This window comes from Maniola jurtina, chromosome 25 (genome assembly GCF_905333055.1).
Source record: "Maniola jurtina chromosome 25, ilManJurt1.1, whole genome shotgun sequence".
NCBI classification, from domain to species: domain Eukaryota; kingdom Metazoa; phylum Arthropoda; class Insecta; order Lepidoptera; family Nymphalidae; genus Maniola; species Maniola jurtina.
Window position 1 is genome coordinate 654,286 of NC_060053.1, and position 27,520 is coordinate 681,805.

Consider the following 27,520-nt stretch of genomic DNA (forward strand, 5'->3'; position numbering starts at 1 on the left):
GACCAGAGATTTAGAAATTATATTCTATATCCCTGCCGGAAATCGTAACCGGTACCTCCCAAATAAGACCACAGGGCTTATCACTGCGCTAGAGAGGTCTTCTATCGATTGATTGTGATGATGATGATGATGATGTACATCGATAGTCGATAGCAATAACAGAGGTACAACAAATCAGAGTTCTATTTAATCACACCACACCAGGTCTATTTTATTGCAGCGACACTATCTCGTATCATAAAAATAATAATGAGGGCACTTAAGTTCGCCGTTACAAAGATAACAGGATCCTTAATGCCTTTCCCTCGCCCGAACAAACTTGGTCCTTCGAAACGGATCGCTTAAAAACACATCTCTAGCCACGTCGGGACTTTCCGTTGTTGAAAATCATCGAAAAACACGTCTAAGAGAAGACATATCGCTCTCGGCCTTTTTAAAGGGTAGAATTATCTGTAACATAGAGACTTTATTTAGCCATGACATAATTCAACCCCTGACCCCTACTGTTTTCCTAAGATTATTACATGTCATTTAAATTCTTGTATAATAAAATTAGTAATTCGGACTTACGTTTGTAAATTAGTAAAAAATACTTATTGATATGGAATTTTTGGTTGCCGGACTATTTGTTTCAAGCCATTTATTATTATTTAATTAGAACTGCCGCCTACCAATGATTATACGAATGAGTTACACACAATAAGAAAGGAGAAGATATTAAATAATGATATCATCTCTTTAAATCATTATCTAAGCGGCCATAGAGCTGTTGTTTTATTGAGCTTATTTAATACAAGGAGTATCCTAAAAATTCTAGCTAGAAAAAATTAAACACGCATTTGACCTGTCCCTACGACGCAATGTAGATGATTAGAATGTAGCGAAGCAAGCACGAAGTACCCGCACCGACGAGATATGATGGAAAATTCCAGCCACACAGCGAATGCATGATCCGTCTGTAGCGAAGCAAGCACGAAGTACCCGCACCGATGAGATATGACGGAAAATTCCAGCCACGCCGCGAATGCGTGATCCGTCGACGCCGACGCGCCTCCCTCCCGCCGACCGACACCCGCGGGCGGGTATATAACGCCCGCGGCCGCCGACTGCAGTCAGTCGTTCTGTGGACACTGGGTCGGCTCGTGGGAACTCGGGCAGACGCCACCACAGGATAGACGCTGGAGGTGTTGGAGTACGCGGCAACCCGTTGCTCCGTAACCAGCTCCGCCGTCTCTCCCCTCGCGCGCGCGACACCCCCCCTCGGTCGTCCGTTGATTAGAGTCCCGCGACACGTTAGAGTTCCGCACCGCAAGAAGGGTGGTAGGTTCCGTACTGTAGCATTTCGAATCGCCGTGCCGATATACCCGCGTGTTCGATAACGAGTGTAAATAAAACTAGCCTGTAGCAAAATAGGTTAAGGTTGTAAATAAATAAGCACGTTAGATAGTAATCCGGGTTTTATTCCTCGAAACCCCCGTTCCCCGAAATCTCGATAGGGTAAATCCTAATCAATGTACGTGGCGGAGTAGCCGACGAACCATCGACTGCTTCACCACGTTACATTTGGCGCCCACGTAAATAACCCACCTGGCCGTCCGGGTTCAGCGTCGCGAAGTATCACGCGTCAAAGTTCCGTATAAAATTTAAAATATCAGCCATCCGGGTTCCGTATAAAATAAATTGAAACAGAAACATTAGTTACACGGGGAAAGCAATAGTAACCGGGAATTTGAAAATAACTACGGATACAAGCTCTTGCAAAGGTCGGCTCGTGGAAATTCGGGCAGACGACAAGGGTGAATATCCGACCGGAAAACATAGGACACTATCTTAACAAAACTTAGCGCGAATCGGATGCAAGTTCTTGGTCGGTCGGTCACGTGGCAATTTGGGCAGACATAATCAAGAACAAGCATCCTACCGAAGGGACAACACGCAGAAAGGGGAGAGAGACACAAAAACACAGATACACAATAGTCGGGAGATAAAAGAACCCCGTACCGTGTAATTGAGATAAATAAATATAAATCAAGTTCCGTACCGTTGAAAATAAATAAAGAGAAAATAAGTTCCACACCGTGTATAATAGATAAATAGGAGATAAGCTCCGTACCGTATAAAATAAATAAATATTATAAATAATCCGATAACGTGTAAATAAATAAATATAATATATAAATAAATATAATATATAAGTAAATAGTAATAAATATAATAAGACGCATTCCAAGACTGCACAATGACGAGCGAAAATCAAACAAAGGAGTTTGACAAAGCGATATCCCGCTGGGATATATCGTTCGACACGACAGAAGATCCGGTAGAATTCCTAGAAAGGGTAGAAGAATTAGCCGATACTCTAAAAGTAAACAAAGACAAGATAATACACGTCATGCCAAGATGCCTACAAGGCCAAGCATCACTGTGGTATAGAAACAATAAACAAGATTGGAAATCGTGGCAGGATTTCATAGAATGTTTCAAATTATACTACTACCCTAGGAACTACGAAAAGAACCTTCTGGAAACAATCATTAATAGGCATCAAGAAGCCAAGGAAAGTTTCGTGCAGTACTTGACCGACATACAGACTCTTATAAGGAGATATGGAAAACTGACCACAGAGCAAAAACTAGATCGGATATATGACAATATGAGGTTTAACTACAAGTATTACATTAGAAGAAAGGATTTCAAGACCATCACAGAACTCATACAACTGGCAGGGGATTATGAAAATATAAACGCAAACCGGGACAAAGAAAATCATGAAAAACCGACGTGCCCATTGCAACGAAGACATAACCAGCCAAGCTCAAAATGCGAAGAAAAAGCGGACAAATCCAGCAAAGCCAAATCTCAAACATATACAACACACACGCAAACAGAAAAAGACAACAGAATATTCACCGAAGTAAAGATACATGGAAAATTATTTAAAGCTCTCGTGGACACGGGTTCGACAAAGACATACATCAATAAGGAAATTATGGACCAGATTAAAGAATACAGCCAGGGAATAGTCAATAAGAAAACAACGATAAAGTTGGCAGACGGATCCCAAATAACGACAGACAAAGCCATAAACTTAGATTTAGAGGTAAACGGAAAAGTCTTGTCACATCAGGTTGTATATTTGCCATCGACGACGGTCATGATCATGGGTATGGACCTACTGAAAAGGCTAGAACTCACAATAGGATGGAAGACGTCGTTCGAACAAGCAAAGAGAACAAGGTCAAAAAGAAAAAACACAAAAGCCGACGAAGCGTCACGAAACCACGTATGCACAACGACAGTAGAAGAGAAAGATTGGTACACAAAAAAGCTAGCAAAGGTTACGAAGACACCCGAGTCACAAACCGATTACTGCATACGCAACGGCAAGCTATATAGGCGAATAAGAAACCCACGATACGGAGGGTACCTAGATCCATCAACCGAATGGAAGCTATGTATAAGAGACGGGGACAAGGAAAACATCCTGAAACAAAATCACGACGAACCAAGCGCCGGTCACCTAGGGACAGCGAAAACGTTCAATAAGATCGCACAACGATACTACTGGCCCGGAATATTCAGAGATGTGGCAAAATACGTACATAGATGCGAAACATGTCAGAAACACAAAGGTACACAAAACAAAAAACCGGGACTAATGTACATAAAAAACGCGGAAGAGCCGTGGGAGGTAGTCACAACAGACCTCATCGGCCCACTACCACGCTCCTCAAAGGGACACCAGTGGATCATCGTTTTTCACGACAAATTCACAAAATGGTCAGAAGTAAAAGCCTTGAGGACTGCAACGACGAGCGGGGTAGTCAACGCCCTAAAAGAATGCATTTTAACAAGATATGGGGGAATAAAAACCTTATTAACCGACAACGCAAAAACGTTTACGAGTAAACAGTTCGAAGATACCTTAAAGAAGTACGGAATCGAACATAAGTTAACCGCCCCATATACACCACAATGCAACCCGACCGAGCGAGTGAACAGAACACTCGAAACAATGATAGCAGCATTCATAGAAAAAAACCACAGAAAATGGGACGAGTATTTACACGAATTTAACTTCGCCTTAAATACTTCGGTCCAAGAATCCACCAAATATACTCCGGCATTCCTACTATTCGGAAGAGAATTACGGAATATACACGATAACAACCCATTTCCCACACCCGCCTTAAAAGAGAAACAAAAATTAGAGGAAATCTACCAAATAGTGAGGAACAACCAAAGTGGAGCCTCAACACAACAGAAAATAAATTATGACAAAAGAAGACGAGAGTGGATACCGAGCATAAATGACCGAGTTCTAAAGAAGGACTATCCTCTCTCGAACGCAAGCAAATACTTTTGCGCGAAACTAGCACCTAAGTTCATAGGTCCATATAGAATTACGGAACGAAAATCGCCCGTAATATTTTTACTGAAGCACGAGGAAACCGGCAAAGCAGTGACCGCTCATATAAAAGATATTAAACCGTTCAACGCATGATATGCAACAAAATAAATCAGTACAATGGAACTACCACGCCGTTAATCAAAATGGACACCGAATACATCATAAGAAAGGGGGAAAACACCGTGATATACGCTAAGATCCGTCCACTATAAAAGGGTAGAAAACACCCACACACCGTAAAACCGAAAATATGAAGAATAGTGAACGCGAAAAGAACAAAAAACAGGGATCATAACTGAAACAACCCGTCCAGTGGAAAAGTAGATCACTGGCCACAAGAAGTAAATCAGAAACTACCCGTATCGAAAAAAAATATATATATTTCACATTCAAACAATACAAAACGTACAAGGGGAAGAGAGATAGTATAAATTAAATTCAGAATACCCTCAACTAGGCAAAAAGTAAAAGTAACCTATAAATATGCGGAAAGTAGAACAAGGCCACAGTCATCAACAATGTCAAACACGGTGCACATTGTGGAGAACATGAAACTGGAAGAAGTACCCCCAGAACGGGTGGGCACATGCAACCCGAATAATAAAGTGGCAGCGAGTGCGGGCCATAACATTATTTTAACACCAGGAAACAAGGAGACACGGGTGCGCCTGGCCACACCCGAACGGGACGAATACCTGGACATTGACCCACACATGCGAACAGGCGAATACCAGGCATTCGCCACCGAGGTGGAAGAGCCGGCGCACCCGACGAAAAAAAAGAGGAAGAGGCGGGGAAAAAAGAGGAATGGAGGGTCCCGCATGGGCCTCGTAAGACTACCCAAATATAAAAGGAAGGGGCAGTAAGGAAATAAAAAGGGGGGGAAATGTGGTCTTTAGTGAAACTAGGTTAACAATTGAGGGGCGGCGGAAGCGAATTCTGTTTTTTATAACTGTGACTTTTACAGGTAAAAGTCTCCATTCCCGGGAGGAGGATGTAGCGAAGCAAGCACGAAGTACCCGCACCGACGAGATATGATGGAAAATTCCAGCCACACAGCGAATGCATGATCCGTCTGTAGCGAAGCAAGCACGAAGTACCCGCACCGATGAGATATGATGGAAAATTCCAGCCACGCCGCGAATGCGTGATCCGTCGACGCCGACGCGCCTCCCTCCCGCCGACCGACACCCGCGGGCGGGTATATAACGCCCGCGGCCGCCGACTGCAGTCAGTCGTTCTGTGGACACTGGGTCGGCTCGTGGGAACTCGGGCAGACGCCACCACAGGATAGACGCTGGAGGTGTTGGAGTACGCGGCAACCCGTTGCTCCGTAACCAGCTCCGCCGTCTCTCCCCTCGCGCGCGCGACACCCCCCCTCGGTCGTCCGTTGATTAGAGTCCCGCGACACGTTAGAGTTCCGCACCGCAAGAAGGGTGGTAGGTTCCGTACTGTAGCATTTCGAATCGCCGTGCCGATATACCCGCGTGTTCGATAACGAGTGTAAATAAAACTAGCCTGTAGCAAAATAGGTTAAGGTTGTAAATAAATAAGCACGTTAGATAGTAATCCGGGTTTTATTCCTCGAAACCCCCGTTCCCCGAAATCTCGATAGGGTAAATCCTAATCAATGTACGTGGCGGAGTAGCCGACGAACCATCGACTGCTTCACCACGTTACAAGAAAAATTAAAAAACATGCGAGTTCCTTCAAATTTTTTCGACCAAGTGGTCCGGAATTTTGCGAGGAAATCGTTGCGTCTAGCACCTCCCCTCGTTGAGAGGGTTGTTCTACGATGTAATAGGATCTTGGGAAGGGAAACGGCCGGTGTTTTCGGACGGGGCGTAACTCAATCCGTTGTTAAAAGTTACGTTGGCAGATTGAGAGGTTGTCTTGTTAGTAATTTCTTTACAAGTTTTGGGAGCAATCCCTTTGACTTGCAGCAGAGGGAACTCTCGGTTTGATCTTGAATCGACGATATGTCAAATATTGACGTGAAATCAAAGAAAAATAGAGCTACCTGCGTCAAATGTTGGTAAACATTTGACGCCTGCCAGTGACGTCGAAGCCTCGAAGTTAGAAATTCCACAACTGTCGTGAACTGTGATATAATGCTTATCTATACCTAATAATATAACAAGTGTAAATTAAAAATTCATAACACCCCCGACAAGTGAAGGTTACAGTAACTAGAAAAGGGCTGATAACTTTCAAACCGCTGAATCGATTTTCTTAGATTATAGCTAAGAACACTCACCCTGAGATCTATAGCAGACAGTCAGACAGACAGGCAGGCAGACAGATGGCAACTGTGCCCAACAAAAAAAAGCTAAACTATGACAAATACAAGAAAATGTGTTTTTATCTTTATCACTCTTCAGAGCTTTTCCATACACTTAGCTTGCTGTAACAAGGTATATTTTGATGTCGAGTCCATCTTGATTCTTCGTCTTAGGAATTACCCGTAAGTGCAAATAGTTCGAATGAAGGCAAAATAAATCAAGCGATCCCATCCGTCAGTGAAATCTCTGCCCGACCTTTTATTAGCTCCGGATCACTCTCCTCGGACGTACGGAACTTATTCGATAAACCTGTGATGTTTATGGCGTACGATACGATACTACCCAATACGATTATCACGTCTTTTAGTCAAAGTCATTTAAACTGGGTACTATTAAAGCTGTTTGGCAACTAATTCAAGCAAGAAAGCTTTTCTTATGATTTAATAAAAATAGCGAGCAAACGAGCAGGTGGGTCACCTGATGTTAAGTGATCACCGCCGCCCAAGAACGTTTGGAGCACCAGAGGAATCGCCAATGCGTTCAGGAATTTGTTGGTCCGCCCTTTGGAATTTAATATTCAACAACAGTTTGCATGTGCGTGGATAAAAGGATCTGGCACAATGGGTGGTCGATATGCACCAGGCACCCAAGTGGTGAGGGTGAAATTGCTTGCGGTGGCGTGCGGTGCGATTGTAGAAAAAGGAGAGTGGATTGAGGACTATACAGTGTACTAGCCGATGCCCGGCACTTCACCCGCGTTGATTTAGGTTTTTGAAATCCCGTGAAAACTCTTTGATTTTCCGGGATAAAAAGTAGCCTGTGTGCTAATCCAGGATATTATCTATCTCCATTCCTAATTTCAGCCAAATCCGTCCAGTAGTTTTTGCGTGAAGGAGTAACAAACATACACACACACATACACACAAACTTTCTCCTTTATAATATTAGTGTGATCAAACGAATCTTTGGATAGAAAGAGCTTCACTGCTAAGCCCTGTATTTAAGTGCGGTACACATAATACGAGATAGTGGATAAAGGGGTTTTGTCTTGTATCTCAGCTATACGTATATGACATCAATACGCTTGTGTGTACGCAGCTTAACTGAGGATGCGAGATCCTGCAGCTCTGGCTTTATTAAGTTTATTCTCGTCCGAGTCTTGAGCAAAGTTCTAAATATAGAGTTACTTAGTGGATTTTATAATAACGCTTATCTCTAACTTTAGTTAATTCTTAACTTTCCTTTGAACAAACATTTTCTCGTTGCTTATTATTATAAACCAATTTGTTAATAACTCTTAGTGATGGATCGAAGTTTCTGTTTCGATCAATTTCTGTTAAAGAAAGTCTCTTTGGTCTCCGGTATAAAAATTATCCAATGTCCTGTGATTTAGATTTCGCGTGGATTTAGGTTTTTTGATTTTCCGGGACCAAAAAAGCATAATGTCCGTCCTCAGGATTCCAAGTTCTGCACATCGTCAAAATCTGTTTATCGGATCGACCGTAAAAAGCTACCAGACAGACAGTCATACTTTCACATAATATATTATAACATTAGTAAGTAGGTAATAAAATCCGTTTATGATGTCGAATAGTTTTGGTGAGTTGTAATAATATTTCAATAAACATATAAAAGGAAAAGGTGACTGATTGACTGACTGACTGACTGGTCTATCAACGCTCAGCTTAAACTACTGCACGGATCGGGCTGAAATTCGGCATGCGTAAAAGTAGTCGTTCTTTAACCTCCATAACCGTCCAATTAAAATCGACGAATTATTTAATTAAAAACGGTCAGTTGGTCATATTTTAAACGAGGTCATTTATCATGCACGATATGCGTTTCAGATTCAGATAAACGCTGCATTCAGTTTTGCGCAGTAAGGCGTGAAATTGAATAACTTGAATGCAAGCAATATAAGGGGGATATTAAACCATAAAATGTGTCTGTCTGTCTGTTACCTTATCAACCTATTTTGACGGACATAGAGACAGCTTGTATGCCGGAGACGGACTGCGTACGTGTGGATTTAGGTTCTTGTATAATTGGGAACTTTTTTAGGGTTCCGTACCTCAAAAGGTAAAAGGGGACCCTTATAGGATCACTTTGTTGTCTGTATGTCTGTCTGTCCGTCTGTCTGTCGTGTCTGTCAAGAAAGCCGTATAGGGTACTTCCCGTTGACCTAGAATCATGAATTTTGGCAGGTAGTAGGTCTTATAGCACGAGTAAAGGGCAAAAATCACAAAAAAAATGTGTTCACGAAAAAATTAATTCACTAAGAAATCAAATATAGATGGCGCTGTTCGTCATTTACTTGCAGTGCTTTACATAAAAGTGTTAAGAAGGCAAGCTATTTCTTTACCTTTCCTCAAAATCGTCACTCACGATGTTGAATAAAGAAAAATACATACATACGTAGGTACCTGAATCCTGAAACTCCTTATTTTGGGCAGTTGTGTAATAATATTACTAGGTTTACCATTTTGGTTGCCTGGAAGAAATCGCTAGGTGGCGATAAGGCCTATATTTTGTTTTGCTTTATATGTATTTTTCTGTATTAATTTTGTGTTGTATAATAAAAATATATTCATTCATTATTACTGTAGTCCCCAAAAATATCAAAACAAAAGTCAAGTGGTCATATTTTAACCGAGGTCACACACTAAACGCCTAGTTTACCTATCATACCTATCATATAAATGACGGATTCAATTTTGTTCGGTAAGGTGTGAAATTGGAATAACGTGAGTGCAAGCGAGGCAGGGGTTGAAATTCACAGATTCCAACTGGAATTTCCATTATAATTGGGCTGGAATTCCACGCTCTTTATGGCTCATTAAAGGCTTTATTATTATGGCATTATAAATATTTTGATGAATGCTGGCCTTCTTTAGATCGATTTGAACTCTAGGCTAATAGGTGAGTCAGTTATTGCAGTATTTCTGTTAAAGTTTTCTTTTTTTACGTACCTTACAAGGAAAAAGGAACCCTTATACGATCACTTTGTTGTCTGTCTATCTGGCTGTCGTGTCTGTCAAGAAAACCAATATGATACTATATGATGAACCTAGATGACTACTAGCACTTATTCCGGTAGTTTAAATACACCTGTAGAGATATAAATCGATTCATTAGTTTAGGAGCTACGATGCCACAGACAGATACCTATGTCAAATATTAGGCTAGGAAAATAGGGCTACCGTTTTAGGGTTACCTTCGTCAAATGTACTAACATTTGTAGAATTGTTTGTGTGAAACAATTGTAGAATATGTAAATGATAAAAGAGTGTGGATTTGACCGGTAGCTCGCTCCAGCAATCTTCAATTGGGTACTTTTATACATGGCATAATTTTGTATATGAAATCTTTGAAAAGAACAACCGCCGAGTTTCTAGCTGGTTCTTCTCAGTAGGAAACGCATTCCGAACCAGTGGTAGATACATTTGACGATTTAAAAGTACATTGAAAAGTCTAATTGAAGTAAAAAAAAAAATTATAAGTTCCCTGACTGTCACGAACTGTGTCCTTACTATAAATGGACTCTAGACAGACTGGGAAATAAAGAGATACGGTAGTAAAGATGATAAGAGCACTTTTTCCGGTAGTTTAATCCCTTGAGAGGGTCATTTGCGTGAAGGGGCCTGTTGCTTTGATAACAAGCCGTGTTTGCGTTTCGCTTTATAAGCCATGAGCTTTTTAGACTACCTAATTGTTGAGTGCTTTAGTACCTTTTTAACCCCCGACCCAAAAAGAGGGGTGTTATAAGTTTGACGTGTGTATCTATCTGTCTGTGACATCGTAGCTCCTAAACTAATGAACCTATTTCAATTTAGCTTTTTTTGTTTGAACGGTGGCTTGATCGAAAGTGTTCTTAGCTATAATCTAAGAAAATCGGTTCAGCCGTTTGAAAATTATCAGCTCTTTTCTAGTTACCTTCACTTGTCGGGGTGTTATAAATTTTTAATTTATAACACCCCTGACAAATCGGTGAACAATGAAATTAAATCGGTTCATTAGTTTAGGAGCTACGATGCCACAGACAGATACACAGATACACACGTCAAACTTATAACACCCCTCTTTTTGGGTTAATAAATAGGATTTTTCATTTACGTCTTAATTTTTATGGGAGTTTAGTCCGACATTGACACCCCAGCCAGTCAGTCCCATGGTCGCATAAATTACATTGTGAATTACACAATGGATCACATCAGTGTGCCTAGTGGGAGATTTTTAACCTATTCGATCGCGTGAAAGTTAACTGCGTTTTGTATGGAATTGAAATAGCGCCATCTTCTTGTCACTAGATGGCGCTGTTTCAATTCCATACAAAACGCAGTTAACTTTTACGCGATCGAATAGGTTAAAAATCTCCCACTAGGCACACAGATACAACTGAAGTGATATTACTGCCTACAAAACACAAACACACAAAACAGGTTTGAAGTTACTTTACCTTAAAATCTTCTTAAAATATGTAGTTAAGTTATACAAAAAAATTAATTTGTAACTAAAGACACCTTAAATTCACTGGATTTAAAAGCTTTGATGTAAAAAGCGGTTTAAATTACAGTGCATTTAGTTTTTATTTTGTTCAGTTTATAAATTATGTAAGACTTGAGTTATTTTTACATCGAAACGTAAAAGCCGTTCCAAAAGCCCGAAAGCTATTTTCTTGAAAACATTTTTGGTATCTGATACATATTTCCACTTCGTTTAATCATTTTTACAAATGATTTAACTTTTTAAGGCTTACGGCCATAGTTTTTCAATCACTTTTAGTAATTCGACTGACACTCTACTACGTCTTTTTTTATTTTTTTTATTCAGATACAAGTTAGTCCTTGACTGCAATCTCACCTAGTGGTAAGTGATGATGCAGTCTAAGATGGAATCGCGCTAACCTGGAAGGAGTATGGCAGTTTTTACTGAACCCTTTGGTTTCTACACGGCATCATACCGGTACTTTATCGTGCAAATATGGCGAATACGCACTCAAAATGTATACAGTAAAGAATTGTAGGGACTTCGTCTGTGTTGGCGTTTGCTAGCGCGCGTGCGCAGAGCACGCTTTTTGGAGTGTTTTTTTCTTTAAAGTGGCCGGGTTTTGTGTTTTACTGGTGTTTTTGGTGGTCGGACTGACTGGGAAGCGCTCTAAAGGGGCGCCGCGCGTGTGTCGGCGAGCGCTGGCACAGTCGAAGTCCATACTTATATAGTTTCCCTAACTTGTAAATAACTACAAACTTGACATTGACTAATCTTTGTAAAGCCAGACGAGAGAAAAAAAATATACTTGTAGTGATATGATAGTCACAACTTTCGTGCTAGTCATAAAGATTTATTTTACGAAAGCAATTTGGCGGAGTTCAAAAACGCTTTTTTTTTTCACTTTATCAGTAGTGGCTTTTGGCAAACAAGAACTTGACTATCAAAAGCGAGCGGTCCTCGGCACTAACGACCCGATGTCGTTTGTTGTGTTAAATTGCCGTAAAGACACGACGGTTATTATCAACCCTTCCCTATTAAGTGTACACTTCTTACGCGCTTCTCCATACCCGAGTAGCAAAATATTAGGAATATTATAAAGGCGAAAGTTTGTGTGTATGTGTGTGTGTATGTTACTCCTTCACGCAAAAACTAGTTGACGGGTTTGGCTGAAATTTGGAATGGAGATAGATAATATCCTGGATTAGCACATAGGCTACTTTTCATCCCGGAAAATCAAAGAGTTCCCACGGGATTTCGAAAGATCTAAATCCACGCGGACGAAGTCGCGGGCGTCAGCTAGTTAGAACATAAATATTCATATCATTTATGTGATTTAAAGCATAAATAATGAAGAGATAAATCGATATATGGCTTAATTAATAGATCTAGAACAACCTATGTAGGCCTTACCTATATAGTTCGCCTTTATGATATTAGTGTGACTTAACTTTAGATTTTGGTACTCAGATTTCGTTCTAAACCTCATTCGATGTAATCGTAAAATCCCAGAGGAAGAAATAAGGGCACCAAAGTCTAAAGTTTGGTTATGTTAGATTAGAACAAAAACACCCATGTGCCCGTCCTTGGGTAATATTATTTTTCGAAATTTTTTCGAAATACCGTGGGATTTTCCGGGATAAAAAATAGCTTATGTGCTAATCCAGGATATTATCTATCTCCATTCCACAGCCAAATCCGTCTAGTAGTTTTTGCGTGAAGGAGTAACAAACATACACACACACACACACACATACAAACTTTCGGCTTTATAATATTAGTGTGATTAGTGTGATGGTGTTTCATCAGATATATAGATCTCACAATAGTGACTGAATTGTGATTGTGATTCACAATCTCTCGAGGTAGATTATAATCTAACCGCATTTACAATTTTACGGTGACATATATGTATACATATCATGATAGTTAAAGTATGTACATTAAGTGCAGTGTGAAAAGCAGAACATTAACGCTCATTGCTAACGACTTTACTTTTTTCTTCTTTGGACCCGTCCGATGCAAGCGAGTCTCTCTCTCTACTCTCTAATGACCCCGAACGAAGCAATTTTGAAATACGATCCTGGGATAGTAAGGTTCTCGCTGCTTTTCCGAGTTCCGTACCTCAAAAGGAAAAACGGAACCCTTATACTTTGTTGTCTGTCTGTCTGTCTTTCGGTCCGTCCGTCCGCCCGTCCGTCGTGTCTGTCAAGAAAACCTATAGGGTACTTCCCGTTGACCTAGAATCATGCAATTTGGCAGGTAGGTAGCTCTTATAGCACAAGTAAAGCAATAAATCCGAAAACCGTGAATTTTTAGTTACATCATTAAAAAAAATTAAAATGTGTTTAAATTTTCAAGGTATTTCTAAATTTAACTATACCAAGTGGGGTATCATATGAAAGGGCTCTACCTGTACATTCTAAAAGAGATTTTTATTGATTTTCACGCATTATAGTTTTTGATTTATCGTGCAAAATATTGGAAAAATACCCGAGTACGGAACCCTCAGTGCGCGAGTCTGACTCGCACGTGGTCGGTTTTTTTTTACCCGTCCAATGCAAGCGTGTCTGTAATGAGCCTCACAGAGCAATTTTTTTAAATGCAATTGCGGGGTAATAACGACCTCGCTACTTTGTATCGAAGCCAAATGTTTATTGGGCGATGATAAATGTAATGTTCTGATTACGGGTTGATAGATGTTCTATTTTTGTTTATTTATCTAGTGCAAAAAACGTTACGTTATCGCTCGTTTGTTGGAATGTAAATAAACTGTAATAGCTTAGGTGATGTATGTATCCCGGCTTTACTATTTAATACTTTATTTATTTCTGTTGTACTATAACGGAGTGACTGTTGTAGAGATGTCGGTGAGATATTTAATACAGACTACACGTAAATTGATTCATTTACAGTCATATTCTAGTCTAAATCACACTAATATTATAAAGGCGAAAGTTTGTATGTGTGTATGTTTGTTACTCCTTCACGCAAAAACTACTGGACGGATTTGGCTGAAATTCGGAATGGAGATATATAATATCCTGGATTAGCACATAGGCTACTTTTTATTCCGGAAAACCAAAGAGTTCCCACGGGATTTCGAAAAACCTAAATCCACGCGGACGAAGTCGCGGGCGTCAGCTAGTAGGTATATAAAAGGAAAATCTGACTGACTGACTGACTGATCTATCAACGCAAACTTCTGGACGAATCGGGCTGAATTGGGCATGCATATAGCTACTTTACTTACATAAATTATCTTACATTGAAAATTGAAAATACTAATTATTTGCTCATGAACGCATTATTTTTTGTAATTTAACCAGAAATTCACGGTTTTCGGAATTTTTCCTTTACTTACTTGTGCTATAAGACCTACCTACCTGCCTAACATGATTCTAGGTCTAAGTAGCCTTTAGGTTTTCTTGACAGACACGACAGACAGACAGACAACAAACTGATCCTGTAAGGGTTCCGTTTTTCAGTTGGAGGTACGAAACCCTAAACCCTAGATACGCGCATTTTTAATTTTAACACAGTGGTTATAGCAGTCTTGTTAAAGGTGTTTGAAGTAATCAGCATAAAACAAATATGAGTTAATTATAAAATTTCACATCAGCATCCACGGGGCGTGAGCGTGCTGTTCGCCGGACGTCCGCGCGCTGATCAAATTAATTCCGACAAGCGAAAACTTTGCGAAACAGTGATACATTCTACATAAATTATTAAAACACGACCGCGGAATAAATAAATTCAATCCCTAAATAGACTAAACTAAATATTATAACACAAAGTGAAAGACAAGTTAATGATTTTAGGCTTATTTTGTTTTTTAACAGCATATTATTCAAATTCAAATTCAAAATATTTTTATATTCAATTAAACTTTTACAAGTACTTTTGAATCGTCAAGAGCATGTACCACTGGTTCGGAATGCCCTGCCTACCGAGAAGAACCAGCAAGAAACTCGGCGATTGCTCTTTTCAAAGATTTGATATACCTTCAATATTATGGATAAAATAGATGGAGAGGTATATGGATAACGGGTATATACCACGATTGATTTGCTAATCCATATCAAATCTTGTAGGACTTTTAGGACTGAAATTTTTACTACCTAACGGCCCGTTCACACATGGGAGTCCGTTTTACTGGTACGTTTTTAACGGATGCGTCATAAATTTATGCTGTGTTCACACATAGGCACCGTATAACGTTCAACGGATCCGTCATTACTGGATGCGATGTGTGAACAGAAAACTCGCAGTATACCGACGCTATTCTACAAGGATGGATCTATCCGTTAAAATTCTACGTATCCGTATATTTCCCTTCCGTTCGTCCAGTATTCGATGACAAAACGGAATGTAATTTTTTTACGGAACGATATTTTTTACTGTATACAGAATACTGTGCCATGTGTGAAGTCGCTCATACAACTACATACGCCATCAACGAAAAAAAAACGTACACGATAAAACGGAACAGTAAAACGGAGACATGTGTGAACCGGCCGTTAGGTTACATAATATTTCAGTGAATCCATCAACGGCCTATAAACATACAGCGGGATACAATGTTGCAAGGCCATTATTGTTCCGACCCCATTTGAAAATTGTACTAAAATGTCATGCGGTTTACGTTGCAAGAGCATTAAAATATCAGTTTCCTTTTACCTAAATGAATCACTACACACGCGCGTCTATATTGATTCAAACGCGTGTTAGAATTTATACAGGTGTGCAAAGGTCTACAGGCTGCGTCTGACTCGCGTGCGTATCGCTACAAACGCGCGTGAAGGGCGCGTTTAAAAAAACGTGGTGTGCAAAAGCTTATAACACGGATTAAGATGCTGCAACAGTAAGGGGGTAATAACGACCCGTGTAACAATTTGTACGAATGCCAAATGACTCCAGCGGTAACGGGTTGATGGCGTATTTGTTTGCTGGAAATTCATATCGCTTTTAGTTTCCGTTTTTATTTGACTTATGTAATCATAAAGTCAGAAGATTCAAATCTATCATAATATTATAATAAGTACAACTATTTATATCATCTACAATAAATAGAAAAAGGAAAAATAAAGTTCGCGTCTTAATTCCTTATAGTCGTATACTGAATTTGTATATTTATTTAAGAAAATTAAAGCAAAAAATAATAAACCTATGTATCTATTGTTGTGTGTTAGCATTTATTAACATTTACTAATAAACGAACCATCTTTAAGACCAGTCGTGTTTCAATAATCATACCTCACTATGTTATTATCGCAAGTTTATATTGACTTTCATTCAGCGTAATACGAATTAAGACGCTGAAACAGTAAGGGGGTAATAACGACCCGTGTAACAATTTGTACGAATGCCAAATGACTCCAGCGGTAACGGGTTGACGACGTATAGATAGTTTGCTGGAAATTTCAGTGTTGCTTTTAGTTTCCGTTTTAGTTCCATTTCTTGTTAATATTTAACTAAGCACCTGACTAATTACATAGCAGTTAAGTTAAGAAATTATTTGGTGATAACTTAGCTTTGGTGAAAGTAAACACATACTTAGTTTTGTACGAGTTGCTTAGGGTGCAAACACAAAACTGCGATGCGACGTCGATTGTAGAAATATACGAGTTCGCACCAGAACTCGCGAATTCTAAGATAGAGCGCACTTGCCTAGAAGATACATATTCACTCTTGACTTGAAGGTACCAACATTAAAATTAGAGGGGAAAATGAATTCCGAAAAGGCGTCCGATATCCTAACGCTTTGAAGTAAAACCAAAGAGGCAAATCGCTTTGTACGTATCCATGGAATTTCGAGTGCGTAACACTTGTCGGCTTGTCGGTGCCATTTTTAATTATTTCACTCTGCAATAGCGGTAGAGCTTGTCTATTTTGAAATGACGCGCCCCACTACATAATTTTTTTGACTTAGATGTATGTAAATTGCGGTGGTGGGGCGCGTCATTTCAAAATAGACAAGCTCTACCTTCCTATCGATATCTTCTTTTTACGATCTATGCCACTACCTAGTACAAAATACGTTGAGTAGGTACGGTTGACGATCGTCGAGGAAATGATCACCCGAACTTTGGAAGGAAGATGCCTTGCCGCTCGAAATCGCGTCGCAGTTTTCTACGTTACAAATCGCGCTGATTCGAAGTTATGTGTTTTGAACCTTAGCTTGCCTAGATCACCGATAAGCTACATCGCACGTCTCTGGTGGAAAGGCAACTTTAGGATTCGATGTGATACAGTATTGTATCGGAATTTTAAAATTCAATTTGATGGGCTTTGCATCTCTTTGTGTGGAAGCCAAACGCGGAAGTTTTATGGCGTTTGAATTCCTAATCCGATGTCGATGCGTTTCTTTCGCGAGTTTTATGTGAGCAGACATCGATAAAAGATACATTCGGGGCAGGAAATGGACATGTGACTAATGTTGATGAATATGTATCGATGGCTTTTGAAAGCTCGTTCACACAGGCTGCGTAAGCGTAGACGTAGCGCGTTCCATTGCGTTGTAATGTATGGAACTGTATGAATCATGGCACACCGTTTGCGTAAAGCGTGGACGTATGCGTAACCCGGTTGTTAGGGGATTACGCGCGTCACTACGCACGTGTCACGTGTACGTGCTTGGTGTGAATCGGCCTTTAGGTGGCCCGTATTTATGCGCTTCTTTATACAAACGTAAGGCCTATTACTCTATTATTTGTAGTAATATATCTAAAATTAAAACAGATACCGATTTATCTCTCCATTATCTATACCCTAAAGTTATGATCCTAGAAAAGTCTCTATTTTAGGGCAAATTTTGAGGCACAAGCACAGCACTATTTTAGTTGTCGCTTGCATGAACGGGGCTCTTAAATAGGTTTACTACTTCAGTACTTATATTTTACTTGCAAAAAAAAAAAGAAAAATACCTCTTCTGTGAAAAATTAACGTACCGTACCTGTTTAAAAAGAAAAAAAAGTATTATGTACTTAGTCCCTGAAAAAACACGATGAAAATTATTATTATGATAAGGTTACACAAACGTCCAAAATGGCGACTTCGTTAGCTCGTAATAAAAAGGCGGGAAAAAAATGAACACGGCCGGTAGCCAATTAGCAGGCTTGGGAATTTAGTTGGAATGGGGAATGTTTTTTTTAATGGTCAAAAGGGACGGTATTTTAATCTGATATTAACTGGTTATCATGTTAGGGGCTCACCTCATTAAACTTAATTAGTATCATCTATTAAGAGCCGTCATAGACTAGTGGTTACAACGTACGCCTCCTGTTCGGGAGGTTCGAGGGTTCGATCTCGGACCCGCACTTCAACTTTACGGAGTATCTTATGTGCGTTTTAACTCTTTAAGCTAAGATATATCACTTATTTTAACGATAAAAAAACATCGTGAAGAAAGCTGCATGTCTGTGAATATGCAGGTTATCACACTCTTCAGATTTCACACTATCACACTTCACATCACACTATAGTTTGTGTGTATGTGTGTGTGTGTGTATGTTTGTTACTCCTTCACGCAAAAACTACTGGACGGATTTGGCTGCAATTTAGAATGGAGATAGATAATATCCTGGCTTAGCACATAGGCTACTTTTTATCCCGGAAAATCAAAGAGTTCCTACGGGATTTCGGAAAACCTAAATCCACGCAGACGAAGTCGCAAGCTTTCTTTGTACCAAATTTCATAGAAATCGATTACACGGATGGGCCTTTGAGAATCCCGTGAGACCTCTTTGATTTTCCATAATAAAAAGTAGCCTATGTCCTTCCCCGACATGTAAGCCAACTCCAAAGATAATTTCATCAAAATTGGATAAACTGTTGGGCTGTGAAAAGCTAGCAGACGAACAGACAGACACACTTTCGTATTTATAACATTAAGTATGGATTTATTCACACCATATTCTTATGTAAACCTTAAAGTATTAATAAGTTTACATCAGTTTACATAAGAATAGAAATCCCAACTATGTATAATGTTAAAAGTAAAACATTTGTTGGAATAAAATAATAAAATACGTCTTGCAAAAGTTAACGCATTGCCGCATAAAATACATTCAGACTTCTGCGACTCCACTACACTGTAGTCTCAAATAGTAATTTTACATGAACATGTGAAAATGAACCATGAATCTATTGTAATAAAGTACAAATTTGCTCGCACCGATATTGGAATAAAAATGATATCGACTTGCAATATTAATAAACAATATTGTACCTTAAATCTTTGTTGTTAAAGTGCAAATTTGAATACACGCTCGGGCGATTGCATATGTAATTTCTGCAAGGCATAAAGGAATATGTGTTAATACTCTATCATCTATGTGATAGAGTTGAAATTGGATTGTGTTAGTATGAGACAGGTAAAAGGTGCCAGTCAGGTGCGAAATTCAAATAAGCTTTTAAATCTTGTTATAGGGAAGTTCTTCATATTTTTTTACTAGCTGATGCCCGCAGCTTCGCCTGCGTGGATTGGTCAGATCCCCTGCAGCATCAGGATTGAGGAGTTGGAGGGATTAAAAAAGAAATGACGCAAATCGGTTCAGAAATCTCGGAGATTTCGGTGTACATAGGTAGAAAAACACAACTCCCTTTTTGAAAGTCGGTTAAAAAAGTAGCCTATGTTACTCCCTGGTCAATTCTCTACTTGTCTGTGAAAATCCCGTCGAAATCTGTTCAGCCGTTCCCAAGATTAGCCTTTTCAAACAGACAGACAGACAGACAGACAGACAAAAATTTTAAAAACGTGTGATTCAGTTATAGTATCGTTCAAATAACCATATGACCATATAACCATATGATATGCGGTAGTTATTTCGAAATTACAGACAGACACTCCAATTTTATTTATTAGTATAGATGATGACGGGTTTTGAGCTTCACTACGATCTTGAGGGGAAGGTTTTTTACCCGACTACGGCAAAGCCAAAAAGAAGGATTATGATTTAAGCAGTCTATATATTCTATTGCATGTATGTATGTGTGTATGTTTGTATTTGTGTGTGTTCCACCGTAGCGCCTAATCTACTGCGCCGATTTTGACGGTTGAGGTGTCAATCGATTCTTTATTATGGTCCGGGTGACAGTCTACATTTTTAACCCTGACCCAAAAAGAGGGGTGTTATAATTTTGACGTGTATCTGTGTATCTGTCTGTGGCATCGTAGGGCCTAAACTAATGAACCTATTTTAATTTAGTTTTTTTTTTTGTTTGAAAGGTGGCTTGGCTTGATCGAGAGTGTTCTTAGCTATAATCCAAGAAAATTGGTTCAGCCGTTTGAAAGTTATCAGCTCTTTACTAGTGACTGCAACCTTCACTTGTCGGGGGTGTTATAAATTTTTAATTTACACTTATTAATACTAGTATGGATTTGTGGGACTTGATAGAATAAAATTTAAATTATTGCTCAATAGATAGCTAATTAATAGTATGAAAATATGATTTATATGATTGCAATATCAATTAGCATATCATTTCAATGAATTATCACGCAATGTCGCTTTCGCAGTTTGCATAATATTTATATATTTGTAAACGAATTATTGGCAGAAATAATTGCAGTAATTACTGTATTGTTTTTACAAAATATATGGTAAGTACTAAGTAGGTAATTGGACCGTCTTTATTGTTTAACACGCACAACGCCGAACGAATGTGATCTAGATTATTACAATAAACCGGTCTAGATTCTATATTGATGCTAAAGATACATCAAAATATTGTTTTTATATTCAGAAAATAAATTTCGAAAAGTATTTCGTATTTCTATTTTACTTGACTTAGGCAAAGCCAAAGGGAAGGGTTATTATGATTTTAGCAGTTTATGTATATTATATGTAGGTTTGTATTTACGTGTGTTCCACCGCAGCGCCTAAACTACTGAACCGATTATGATGAGTGAGGTGTCAATCGATTCGTTTTTTAGTCCGGGAGACATAGGCTACATTTGATACGAAAAGAATCGAATGTTACATCCAAAAAAGTTACGATCTATAGGAATAGATTAAAAATATATATTTCGGAAAATATTGCTTAAATAGTTTATATTAAAACTTTAAAAAAATTAAATTAATTAAAATTACTTAATGTAAGACAAAATTATTGTAAATAGATAAGTTGATATAGTTTTAATAATATACTTAGTAAATATAAAATTTAAAGTGTACCTAAATGCATGCGTCTGTGTGAGTACTGAAATGTATATAGTTATTTAATCTTAATGTAAGTGAACAGTATGTTCTTTTTGAGAATAAATTCTTAAAACCGATCTCCAAATTTTTTTTTGCCTGCCTGCTCATCTGTTTCTCAAAACTGCCTCTGCCTGGAATCGAATCTGGGGCCCTCTCACTTTTAAGACTCGTTTACCACTTGTTCAGGGAGGGCTACAGAACGATTAAGCAATACAAAACTAAAGAACAATAATCATTTAGGGTTGTAAATCGACCAAGTTGTAACTAAATTACAAAACTAAGTAACACCGGCGGATAATTGCCTTTGCGGTAATTAACTATAGCAATAAAAGCTATTAATATTATCCGTTTCACCAACATCTAGACAAGTTTCATAATGTGAGGATACCATTTAATTTATTCTAATTCGTACCCTCAAATGGGTGTTAGGGGAGTTAAAGACAACTAGGGGATTACGCCGAGCGATATGAAAAGATTATACGGTGATAAACACCTAAAGGCTTGGAGACACCAGGCTCTTAGAGCCCTAAACACACTGAGACGCCATGGCTACCTACCGTAGTCAAATGAGGTTGCCAAAGGGCTCCGGCTTAAAACCAGCGCTGTATGTTTTTTAACGCCCGACCCAAAAAGAGGGGTGTTATATGTAAGAGGGGGGTGTATCTGTCTGTGGCATCATAGCTCCTAAACTAATGAACCGATTTTAATTTAGTTTTTTTATTCGAAAGGTGGCTTGATCGAGAGTGTTCTTAGCTATAATCCAAGAAAATCGGTTCAGCCTTTTGAGAGTTATCAGCTCTTTTCTAGTTACTGTAACCTTCACTTGTCGGGGGTGTTATAAATTTTTAATTTACGCTTGTTCCATTAAATATTTGTAAAGAAACGTCAAAACGGTATCGCGAAGTACTTGTTTATGTACAAACAGTAAATACTATCGGATAAGAAACTTGGTCTGTACTTTATTCATATTCAAAATCCGTCCGCAACTGAATTAGGACTGTAACTAAATTAGATTCGGGACCTGAATAACATTTTCCATTTTCTTGGCTATCTTGTTTACCGGTTTAATTAATACTCTAACAGCGACTGTACAAAGAAAAAATCAAATCTGTATTTTTTTTTTAAATATCTTTCATGTCATTCCTTTTTCCATAAAAAAATCTGATGCTGAGTTGTTCGAAACAAATTCAAAAATTTAAGTTGAAATTAGACTAATTTAATCTCAAAGAGTCTCAAATTTTTGAATTCGTCAACAACTCAGTGTTTAATATGTCTGAGCCGTTTACCTGTCGAGTACCTAGTTATTTAAAAAAATTGCATTACATTGTCACTATGAAAATCGATACAGAAGGTAATATTTACGCTGAAGGATGCTAAAAAGCTTGTGACTTGTACACCACCTTATCAGATATAAAGATCCTTTGTATACGTTGGCCCAACTTGCTTGGCGAACATGTTCAGGGCCACTCAGCGATTTATATACGTCCCATGCGGCCTATGCCGGTTTGCTGCAATTCGGAAAACTTCACATTTCGACTTCACAAAAGCGTTGGGATGTTTTTGAAGGTTAACTGATATGAAATCCGCTTCAGTGTATGACTTGTTTCTCAATTTGTAGGCCGGAAAGATTAATTTTTTTTAGGGCGTCATATTGTGATGGGTTGCTAATTACACTTATCATGATTATTTGTCAACCGATAGACGTCTCTTGTGGGGACATCCACACGCCTCGGTTTTGCACCGCCTCTATCATATAATTTAGATTCATAAGAGATTGATAGTATAAACCCGCTTCAGCTCATGACTTGCGTACTACAGAATTCGCTTCAGCTTATAATTTACACGCCACCTTGTAAGCCGTGATGATGAATATTCATCGGGCGTCTTATTGCGATTGTTTGCTGATAGTGGATGGTTTGGAGCGATTAAATTCTATGTGGGCGGGATATTTGACTTTGGTTTCGTGCAACCTGTTTGATCCTTAACTGGTATTTCTCGACTAAGTACCCCAATTACAGAAAGGGTTGGGATTTGAAATTAATTGGAATATTGGCGTGGACTCTGATGATTTAAACTAAATTTAGAGTATCTGCATCTTTTTCTTTTTAGTATTGTTAGAAAAGGACGGAAAATAAATTTTAAATTAAAAGCCTTTTAGTGCTGCTCTACAAAAAGGACTATGCCCTAAAGTCACGAGGTTTGATAGTTCTGAATTTAAAAATTGCCCGTCCTGTTCTTGTTACACTGGTAAGAAAAAGTAGCGAATACTCTTAAATTCACTTGCGCTTTAACCGGTTTTTTATGTCGTCTTTCCATTTAATGTAATCCTCATACTGTATGGATATACTTTTTAGTTTAAATCATCAATAACAGGTTCAATAAGGAGAAATTCTTCACGCGTTAGCAAACTAGGTACATAGTACATTACCTATTCGTTAGTAGCAAATGGTTAAACCCTGTTAATGAGAGAAAGCGGCTAAATTCCTGGCATTTTCCGAGAACAGTTAGTGCATTTGTTCACGTTTGACAGTTGGATATGACAGGTTTGCATAGAGCAGGTTAGCTGTAGAGGAAGGAAAACTTAAAAATGCATTTTGCGCGAAGTTCCGATTTCATAGAGAAAGATGGGCGCTAGCTCGGAGCTCTTTTTACCTCCCCTATTTTAATTTTAATGCCACGTGTCGAGAGGGTTAGTAGGTCAGGGAAATTAGACATTGCACTTCGGGAAAGTCTTGGAAAATGAGATTTTATGAAGGCTGATGTGACAAACAGTTAGGTACGGTGACATTCAACGTTTTAGAAATACCTATTTATATAATTTTTTTTTTGCAAAAGTTAAGGCAAAAGTCAAGATTTTTTTTTGAAGTTAAAACTTTTTAGGTTGCTTTCACTCGTCAATTATTTACGCAAGTTTGTGAGTATGTATGTGTGTGTGTATGTTTACTACCCTTCACGCAAAAACTACTGGACGGATTCAGCTGAAATTCGGAATGGAGATAGATAATATCCTGGATTAGCACATAGGCTACTTTTTATCCCGGAAAATCAAACAGTTCCCATGGGATTTCAAAAAACCTAAATCTAACCTAGGTCGCGGGCTTTAGCTAGTACTAGATAATTTAGACAGTCCATAGGCTACAGCATACATTTCGTACGTCCAATTTCGGACGTACCCGTGTCCAATCTCGATGCAGCACTCGATTCCACGTGTCACAGCCGCGCGACCATTTCACTTGTCAATTATTTACGCAAGTTTGTGTGTATGTATGTGTGTGTGTATATTTACTACCCTTCACGCAAAAACTGCTGGACGGATTCGGCTAAAATTTTGAATGGAGATAGATAATATCCTGGATTAGCACATAGGCTACTTTTTATCCCGGAAAATTAAACAGTTCCCATGGGATTTCAAAAAACCTAAATCTAACCTAAGTCGCGGGCTTTAGCTAGTACTAGATAATTTAGACAGTCCATAGGCTACAGCATACATTTCGTACGTCCAATTTCGGACGTACCCGTGTCCAATCTCGATGCAGCACTCGATTCCACGTGTCACAGCCGCGCGACCATTTCACTTGTCAATTATTTACGCAAGTTTGTGTGTATGTATGTGTGTGTGTATATTTACTACCCTTCACGCAAAAACTGCTGGACGGATTCGGCTAAAATTTTGAATGGAGATAGATAATATCCTGGATTAGCACATAGGCTACTTTTTATCCCGGAAAATTAAACAGTTCCCATGGGATTTCAAAAAACCTAAATCTAACCTAAGTCGCGGGCTTTAGCTAGTACTAGATAATTTAGACAGTCCATAGGCTACAGCATACATTTCGTACGTCCAATTTCGGACGTACCCGTGTCCAATCTCGATGCAGCACTCGATACCACGTGTCACAGCCGAGCGACCATTTCACTTGTCAATTATTTACGCAAGTTTGTGTGTATGTATGTGTGTGTGTATATTTACTACCCTTCACGCAAAAACTGCTGGACGGATTCGGCTAAAATTTTGAATGGAGATAGATAATATCCTGGATTAGCACATAGGCTACTTTTTATCCCGGAAAATCAAACAGTTCCCATGGGATTTCAAAAAACCTAAATCTAACCTAAATCGCGGGCTTTAGCTAGTACTAGATAATTTAGAGAGTCCACAGGCTACAACATACGTTTCGTACGTCCAATTTCGGACGTAGCACTCGATACCACGTGTCACAGCCGCGCGACCATTTCACTTGTCAATTATTTTCCTCTGCGCCTCGAGTGTTCTGTACTCTGCATTCTGATTTAGGGTTGTTCTCCACGTTCCACCACACGACACGAGTCACGACAAAATGCAATCACGAGTTCGAAAGATACGTAAAGTTTACTATGCAACATGCCACTTAATTCATTAACCCCCGACCCAAAAAGAGGGGTGTTATAAGTTTGACGTGTGTATCTGTGTATCTGTATCTGTCTGTGGCATCGTAGCTCCTTAACTAATGAACCGATTTTAATTTAGTTTTTTTTTGTTTGAAAGGTGGCTTGATCGAGAGTGTTCTTAGCTATAATCCAAGAAAATCGGTTCAGCTGTTTGAAAGTTATCAGCTCTTTTCTAGTTACTGTAACCTTCACTTGTCGGGGGTTTTATAAATTTTTAATTTACGCTTGTTTTATATACCACGATTAATTTGGTGTTTTTAACTGCCGATATTTTAACTCAGTCGCATGAGTCGTGGTCGCGACGGGACTTCAGTGCCGCGAGATATGGTGTTCTACCCTCTTTTAAAAACAGCTAATTAATCGTGGTATATGCCTATTATCTACAATATAAAATGTTAAACCACGAAATAAGGTTAAAATCAACTCAATTCAGTTTGTTTATTTGGCTGTAGTTTGTAGTTGTGTACATATTATTAAAACACATCGGACAACGACACAATTAACAATCTCATTAATTAATAACACACCGGAACAACACAGCTACGGGATTTGCGAACGCATTTTAGGCTATAATAAATCGGTGCTGATTCAATCAAAGTTGTTACGATTTTTTGCTACAAAACAAGTATTAACTTTATAAACTACTCTAAACGGCTAAAACTCGGATCCGACTAGTACTTTATTGATTGATTTCTATTTTACTAGAAATTGCTATTTCTACAAACTTGAAGTTTTACATATGACTCTTCCTTCTTTATACGGAGGCCACAGAAAGGTAGAGTTTTTTTTTTATTCACTATAGGCAAGCGCTTGACCACAATCACGTGATGATGTGGTCTAAGATGGGACGCGTTTACCTAGAAGGTGCCTATTCACTCTTGTTTTAAAGATACCCGGATTGTGATTGGTAGAGTCAGTTAGTTACATAGTAAAATATAATGAATTGCGTAGAGGCGGCCCTTTTCCTAAAATCCTGACGACGCAATATATTTCTCGTTCAGCCAACTGCCGTGTCATTGCTAGAATCGTCGTTTGATTTCAGCAAACTTACTGCATAAAACGTTTGGCTGAGCGTATGGAATTTTGATTGATTCGTATTCCCTGCCACGTACCTTTAACTCTACCTTTGAAACAAGACTTATTAGGCATTGTCTAAATAAACGCGTTGTATCATTGCTTACCCTTAATCGTGATTGTCATCAAGCGTGCAAAAAAGACATCTCTCGTGGATAAACGAATATTCAAACATACTCATTACGTCGTATTTCTTGTCGCGACGGTAAATCGTGTCGTGCGGCGGTTCGTGGAAACACGCCTGTACAGGCAAGTGACACGCTGACGTTTAATTGATAGATTGATAGTGTGCTATGACATATTTATGGCTTTATCCATTTTGTGTTCGTGTATTGCACCAATAGGTCTATCCACCTATCTAACTGTAGGGGTAGAGATAATGACCGCGGAACTAAAACCACCTAAAACCTAGTAAATGTCTAATACTTAATTTTTATGACCGATAGGCGATGCAATGTCGCCTGGTTATCGGTCTTTGTCTAAATAATTTTTACATTGTTTAGTGAAATAGCTTTGATTGAGTTGTCGTTTACAACTTCTCCCGGGCGTTAGCTATATCCCTAAGGGAGTTGGCTGACTCCTGGCTTCGGTGCGACATATATGTAGGTATACCTTAGGAAGTGTGCTCCTTCACGATT

General features: G+C 38.9%; 1 protein-coding gene and 1 long non-coding RNA gene across 19 annotated transcripts in view; both read left to right on the forward strand.

The window, feature by feature from the left end:
• Positions 1–27,520, forward strand: part of LOC123878072 (heterogeneous nuclear ribonucleoprotein L) — a 366,077-nt gene that overhangs the window by 74,678 nt on the left and 263,879 nt on the right. The gene's annotated exons all lie outside the window — the stretch shown is intronic.
• Positions 15,797–21,457, forward strand: LOC123878086. Its single transcript, XR_006798742.1, has 3 exons — positions 15,797–15,809; positions 19,524–19,536; positions 21,352–21,457. It is a non-coding gene; the product is annotated as an uncharacterized LOC123878086 (long non-coding RNA).